Raw genomic sequence first — 7,453 nt, 5'->3', positions numbered from 1 at the left:
TTCACAGAAGTTAGTAACCATCTCAACCAATCTGGGGAAACCATCGCCCACCTCGCTCTCTGTGCGTTTTTTCGAGGATGATCCTCCAGTTCGTTTCACCGCACTGGATGAATTCTGAGTGCGATCAACGTTGGGAATGAAAGAGGAATCCAGTTCATCACCAAGGCATACATCACATGGCTCCTCAATGCCAGCGTCACGACGCACATTACACTCTTGCGTCTCTGCAGTCTCCTCGTTCGTAACCTCGGTGGCCTCCTTAAATGGATTCATGCTCCGTTCTCCAGTTGCACGGTCTCTGCCAAAAATTTCGCGCCACGCAGGGAAAAATGGCCATGCCCTTTGTCTCATCCCCTTCGTAGATGGATCCAACTGGAACAGAAATATTAAGGACGTTAACAATAATTGTAACGGACGGTAGCACCCATTCGCTATAGGATAGAAAAGACGATAAATTTACGTGCGTACCTTCACGTAATCATCCCAGACTGCGTCATCTTCAACGGTTACAATGTTCCGACTTTCGTCCCAACCAAAGCCAGACCTTGTAAGCATAGTGGTGAGGGTCGAGTATTGTTTTTTTCCATACGTGCAGTTTTGAGATGATGTGTGGGTTCACCTTGATATTGGCTTGTGGGAAGTGCTTCGCGATGTAAGACTCCAACTGGCCAAGATACCCAGTCTGGAATCCATTATCGCATTTCCAACCTATAACCACCAGATTCCTCAGCGCTGCAACAAGACATTCCTCCTCCATAATAGTCCACATGCGGCGGCCCATAGACCTTTCTTTGTTCGCACCACGACGGCGCGGCATGCTGCTACCCTCATCAGAACCAAGTTCCATATTATGATTAAAGAACAAATGTCCAACCGTGCGTAAACCTGCACCGAAAAATGCATCATTAGATCCACGATATCAACACAGTGGGATATATGTCAAGGACGTTATCAGAACATAAAATATAAAACGCATTGTAAACATGACACCTAGAAAACAACAGAAACTGGACAGGAAGGAGGCGGAACGAAGGGACAAGATTTAATGTGAACGAGTAGGAATCGAAACAAAATAAAAAGGGACTGTTTAGAACAACGCGGAACTAGGACAGATTCGTTAAGACGAGGTCATCTCGACTGGCGCTACACGGAATGCCACTGCACTATAGTGATTACAACTGAAATGTCAAATAACAAGTTTAATGTTGGAGACAATGGATTAAAACTGTTCCTAACGAAAGCATCGGCCTGAGTATTGTGTAAGAATAGATCATGAACGGTAGCCTGTCCAGTCGTTGTACATGGACGTTGCCAGTGTATCCCTCCAACTGGTCCACATGGGGCTCGTCTCTATGTTGCAGACATTTTCATGCTCGTTATCCAACTCATCGAGTCCGGTCGTCGGTAAATCATGCTCCAGCGGGTCATCAGGCATTTGTTGTCTTAGAAAATTATGTAGTAAGCAGCAGGCCAAGATAATCCTGCTTTAGATTCTGATGGGGTAGAATGACTGACTCCTCAGAGTGGCCCAGTGCATTTTAAGCAACCCAAACGTACGCTCAATTACGTTACGCGCAGACGCGTGCTTAAGATTGAAAAACTCGCAATAGTTCTGGGGTCCTCTCACACCGGTGTCCCACTCGTGTAGATGGTAGCGAACACCTTTGTATGGAGTCAAGAAGCCTTCCGCATTAGCATAGCCATTGTCACACAAGTAGTATTGACCTACAAAAGACACAACATGCGGTTATGTAGTATTTGAGTGCAATTCAACGTGCAACAGTACTATGAACGATGTACAGAAGACATAGGAAAGTGGTTGATACTTGATACAGACCTGATGACACTCTTAGCCCACCGGGTCTGTGTACGGCATCACGGAGAACACGGCTATCCGCCGCACTTCCCTCCCAATCGGAAAGCACATAAATAAATTGCATGTTTGGGTTGCAAACACCAAGAACGTTCAAAGCAGCATGACCCTTGCGGGTTCGGTACCTTCGCTCTTCATGTTCAGGTACGCGAACGTCAATGAAAGTCCCATCCAAGGCCCCCAGATATCCCTACACAATGGAGTTCAATCGTCAAGGGGAATGAAATGTAACAGTAAGAAAAGGAGCAGGATAGAGTAGTAAAAAATGATGTGTGCAATGGGGACGAAACAAAGAACAACTCATGTACCTTGAACCATTTCCACTTTAGGTCGACGCAGTCCTCGGTAATGGGAATTGGCCTAGCCAAGAGGACATTGTACAACTTAATGACTGAATTCAGCACACGGTGGAAATGTTTGTGGATCGTGCGGCCGGAACGGATAAAATGATGTTTCACCACACTATTCTTTTTTTGTTTGGCCACGATGCTTAGGAAAATAGCTACCTGCTCGGGAACAGTTAGGTGTTTCGTCGGGGTCACACCACCTGAGTACTGAAGCATGTAGCACAAGCGACCGAAGGTGTTGCGGTCCATCCGAAGATTGTGAAGACATGATTCGTCTGAAACGGAAACCAACCTATGTAGATGGCGAATCTGGTCCGGTATCTGAGTGCTCATGACGTATCTTCTGGCCCTCCGTACACGTCGGGTAGGGCTTCGACGGGCAAGGTATTTGGTAACATAAGAAAATATAGTCAAAGCAACGGCAAGCTCGTCCATGATTTGTTGTAAAATTATTAAACCCAAGGTAACTCTTTCGAAAGACCTCATCCTAAATACCAAATATGGACTGTTCAATATAGGAATTTTTTAGGAAACACAGTACACCATGAAATTGACTGTGAACGAAAGTAGTTGATAGAGCAGAATGATGGAAAAGAGGTGGGGGGAAAAGATTCTTTAGATCTGAACACACAACCTAAATATAGGTGACGACGGTACCAAATAGAATATGCAATGAAGTAAAAAGTGTTAATATTTCAAGGTATATGTGGTGTGAAAGAGAAGTCAACGAAATCAGGCGAGCGACGAGGGGTAAGAGGTTACAAAATGGGAAAATAGACGAAAGAGCGTTAACGGACCAAGAATATGAGAATGGAGTTCATAGCATATGACAAGTTAGTAAATATTGCAGGAACAAAGTTAAAGAGTACGCGTAGGGTTTCAGACGAACTCACCGTCGGATCCGTACTATTCCCGACCTAACCGAAGAAGACGACGGAGGACGCCTGACGGGAGACTTCAGAACGCGTAACAGAACTCCGACCCAGAATCTTGCAGTTAGAAATGGAGAGAGAAAAAATCCGTTAACGATTCCAGAAATATGAAATCAGTGACAAATATATGAAATACGAGTAGAACTAGATACACATACACGGTGTGCGGAGCGTGCAACTATCTGGACTGGAAGAACTCACCTCGCCACGAAGAAGAGAAGAGTGGTTGCACAAGCTATCCTGTAGAGTGAAGATCTGAAATGACGGGGGACGCGTTGGTGGGAAATGAAAAGTCAGAAGAAATGAAGTCGGTAGGTGAGCAGGGACAACGGCGTCATTTCCGGTAGAAAAGCAAGGATACAAACGTAAATTTCGCAGGCGAGGGACGGTGGGATGAATGGACGGGATTCAAATCCCAGCCCCCAATTCCGGATTCAGAAGAGGGGTGTTGTCCAGCCCACTACCGGGCCTTGCCGTTTCGTCCCGGGCTACGCAAATGGAAAGTGAACGGTGGGCATTGCCCGATTAACGCGGATATCCCGTCATTTCCGGCTTAGTAAACAAGGCCTTGAAGTACATGACTTGGCGAAGAGACTCCTCCGGTGGCATCATTTGCTCAAATATGCCGCCGATGAGGAACCCTCCGAGCTCGGACTTCATGACAGTGGACAATGGTCGGACTTCATAACTTATATCTGTTTGAATTAGATCAAAGGGTTATATTTTTTTAAGTTACAACAATGAATTTATAAAAATTATAAAGATAGATTTATATAATGAATAATGCATAAAATAGACATGCACATGTATAGATATACATATATACAATATTTTCAAATAAAAAATTACAAAAATATAAGGGGCTGGTGGCAAAGGAGGAGGCGCAGGCACAGGCAAGTCTAGGAAGCCGGGGGGGGGGGGCACTACGTGAGAAACGACGAATTTTTCTTTTCTTTTTTCTGTATTTATTGTTTTTTAATTTTTACATTTTTATATATAAATAATATATAAGATTTGGACAGGTGATTTATATCATATAAAATCCAATAACTGTAAATTAAAGATAAAATAATTAGAAAAAAGAAACTTCGTGTGTGCACAATACCACTCGCATGAAGGGGTATTCTGCACCTTTTTGTAAAGATTACGGGGTAAATTGCTCTTTTATTTTTTATAAGGGGGTAATATCTATTTTTCATATTAAAGGTAGGTTACTTACAATTTGCCGTATAATAATGTGTGTTTTTGTAATTGTTAAGGGTACACAATTCGTACATGTCATTTTCCGTCAATCTTCAAAATTTGATTTCATTTCTCTGAAATTTGTGAAATTAAAAAGAAAGAGTTTGATGCAATTTATCCCTTGTGATATTACAAATGAGCAAATTACTCCTTATAAGAAATTAGCAATTTATTCGCTGTACTTTTTAAAATGATGCAATTTATTCCCTTGTATAGGGAGATAAATTGTTTCACTTTAAAAAACACGAGTAAATTGCTGTAGTTTAGAAAATATAGGGTGTAAATTTTTAATTTTTTCTATAGAGAGGTAATTTGTGTTGTAATTTTTAATAAATATTACATGAAATTCATAGATTAGGTTGAGAAAAAGAGAAAAAATATTTGTCCCACATTGAAGAATGATGGGAGAATGATGGGAAGCGATAAGTACATAAGATATTGTGGGAGTGAGTGTTATACACTCATATTTCTCTATCATACATAGGAAGTTTATTAAAATTATAAACTCTTTATATTAAGTCCAAATTCAAATTTAAGTTGGAAGTGTTATGGAGACTAGAGTGAAAATGGGGGTACCCAACACGCGCCCTAGCTCGGCTTCGAGCGATGAGCATCGAATGTTTGGGCAATTGTCTCAGTCTTATAATATATCTGTTTGCAGTCAAAATATTTGGATTTATATTTAACAATTGAAAAAATAAATTTCAATTTTTACTTATTGAAGTTTTAGTTTCTGATTTCATTATTTTTTAAAAGGGAAAAATACAAGCAACCCCCTTATGATATTTTTAATAAGCAAATTACCCTCTTATGAAAAAATAAATAGCGATTTACCTCCCTATATTTTTTAAAATACAACAATGTACCCCCTATGATTTTAAAATGAAGCAACCTATCTCCCTGTATGAGGAGGTACATTGCTTCATTTTAAAAAGTATAGGGGGTATATTGTTATATTTTTTCCATAGGGAGTTATATGCTCATTTTTAATATCATAGGGGGATAAATTGCTATTCACCATTTTTTAAAAACCTGAAATTGGAACCCAACTGTAGTTTTGTTTTAAAAATTAAAACTCATTTGTGGTTGTTTCATATGGGAATCAATGCCATAATTTTGGTTTTAAATGTGCTGCATTAAGAGGTCATTAAGAGGTGAGTTTTGGCATGTCTATAAAAAGGCGAGGCCATTTCTCACTTTCTTCAGAGCAACACAACGACAAACTCTCGATCTCTTCTCACTACCCTTCTCTCTCTCTCTCTCTCTCTCTCTCTCTCTCTTTATATATATACGGAAAAGTATTATTTTAGTCGATTAAGTATGCCTAATTTTAATTTTAGTCTGATAACTATGTCCATAATGTTTTAGGTCCAGTAACTTTCAAAACTGCTTTTTTTGGTCCTCTGACGGATTTTTGAACAATTTTACCGCTATGCAACTTTTAAAAGGCAGTTTTAGTACATATGCACTCACTTCGCAATTTTTTGTTAATGCTCACCAGAACTGGTATTAGAGCTTAGGTTTATTGAAAAAATAAATGTTTATATTATATTTTGATATTATTTTTCCACTAATGGAGGAGACTCTTTGAGAGAAAATAGAACCAAACAAAAGTTCGAGTTACAATGAAAACATGAAATATTTTCAGATTCTGAAAGTACAAAGAAGGGGATTTGTCATGGAAATTCTTGTCAAATATGATTACGGTCCCAAGAGGATTGATCCAAAACTTCTCACGTCAGAAGAAAAACAACAATGGCAGAGGAATTTTGAAGTTCGACAGATACTACCATGAAATGCAGTGAGGCGTTTACACTCCATCGAAGTCCATGGTAAAATCCTAGCCAAGAGAAGCGGAACGGGTAAATTCCTGCATAATTACAGTTCTAAAAATTATGATTAAAAGAACTGATTGGAAAGAACTCGAACCTAATGCATCAAAGATCTCTCAAGATATGAGGGAGATAAAAAAGACAGTTCAAGACTATGGATATAGGTTAGTTCATATATCTATGAAAGTAGAATCTTTGAGCCAGAAGGTGGACGAGGTCCTTAAGATCCTTCCCGATCTACACAAGGATCTTACAGATCTGAAGGCAATTATTGCAGATCTGAGGAGAAACCAAAGGGAGAACCCTGAGACATCTAATGAAAACAAGAACGAATTAGGGACGCCCTTGGAATAGTGCCTCTTCTACATTAGAAGGGGAAGGCCACGGAGATTCCAAAGCCAAAGACTAGAGAAGATATAATCATAGCATCCATTAGATCTATAAAATAATGGAGGTGACAAGAGCAGATCTATCATATTACAAGAATTGGCAGAATCCTTTTCCTACATCGGGATTGTGGATTTAGTCAATATACAAATTAATGAAATCACTCCAGCACTACCACCACCGGAGGGAAGCACAGGTTCCAATGATCCTCCATAGGATCATTTGATGAGAGAAAGTGTGGATTTCCGCACTGATGCGACTCCAAATTTCGCGGGAACAAGACTAAAAGAAAATCCAGGAAAAAAATCTGAGAAGAGTGCCTGAAAATACACCTTGGACAAGGACCATGCTCCAGCCCTTGCATCCATATGGCGCTATACTTAAACTAGATGTTGTCAATTTTCGAAATACCGAGAAGTTGATAGATGAATGGGTTGCAACCATCAAGATAGGAACAACGACCTTAGAACTCGACAAAGAAAACTTCATAAAAGTGGTGGAGTTAAGTTTGGAGGGTTCTGTGAAAGATCGAATGGATAGTAGCCTAGAAGATACCAAAACCAGTATCCTTGCTGGAGATTCAAAAATGCGATAGTAAACCGGCTAGGAAAGCTTATCAAGATACACTTCATCGGAGATGGTTACTTCGAAGGAAGTAGAGCAGAAAAGGTTAAAGAATATACACAAGCTCTCTTCAGCTTCGAACTAATAAGTATTTGCGCCGTAGATGAATATATATGTTGGCATCATAAGTATTTGTTTGAGAGTGGAGTAGCAACAGAAGTAATAGCTCTAATGATCTTTACAAAAATATGCAGTCCATGGAGGGAAATGTTGATC

The 7,453-nt window shown here is 40.0% G+C and overlaps 1 pseudogene; it reads right to left on the bottom strand.

The window, feature by feature from the left end:
- Positions 1-1,270: 1,270 nt before the first annotated feature.
- On the bottom strand, positions 1,271-2,562 carry LOC148784371 (protein ANTAGONIST OF LIKE HETEROCHROMATIN PROTEIN 1-like; annotated as a pseudogene).
- Positions 2,563-7,453: the final 4,891 nt, after the last annotated feature.

The sequence above is a fragment of the Sesamum indicum genome, linkage group LG13 (assembly GCF_026168435.1).
Source record: "Sesamum indicum cultivar Baizhima isolate 11 linkage group LG13, ASM2616843v1, whole genome shotgun sequence".
Classification (NCBI taxonomy): Eukaryota; Viridiplantae; Streptophyta; class Magnoliopsida; order Lamiales; family Pedaliaceae; genus Sesamum; species Sesamum indicum.
This window is presented reverse-complemented; position numbering and strand designations above follow the sequence as displayed.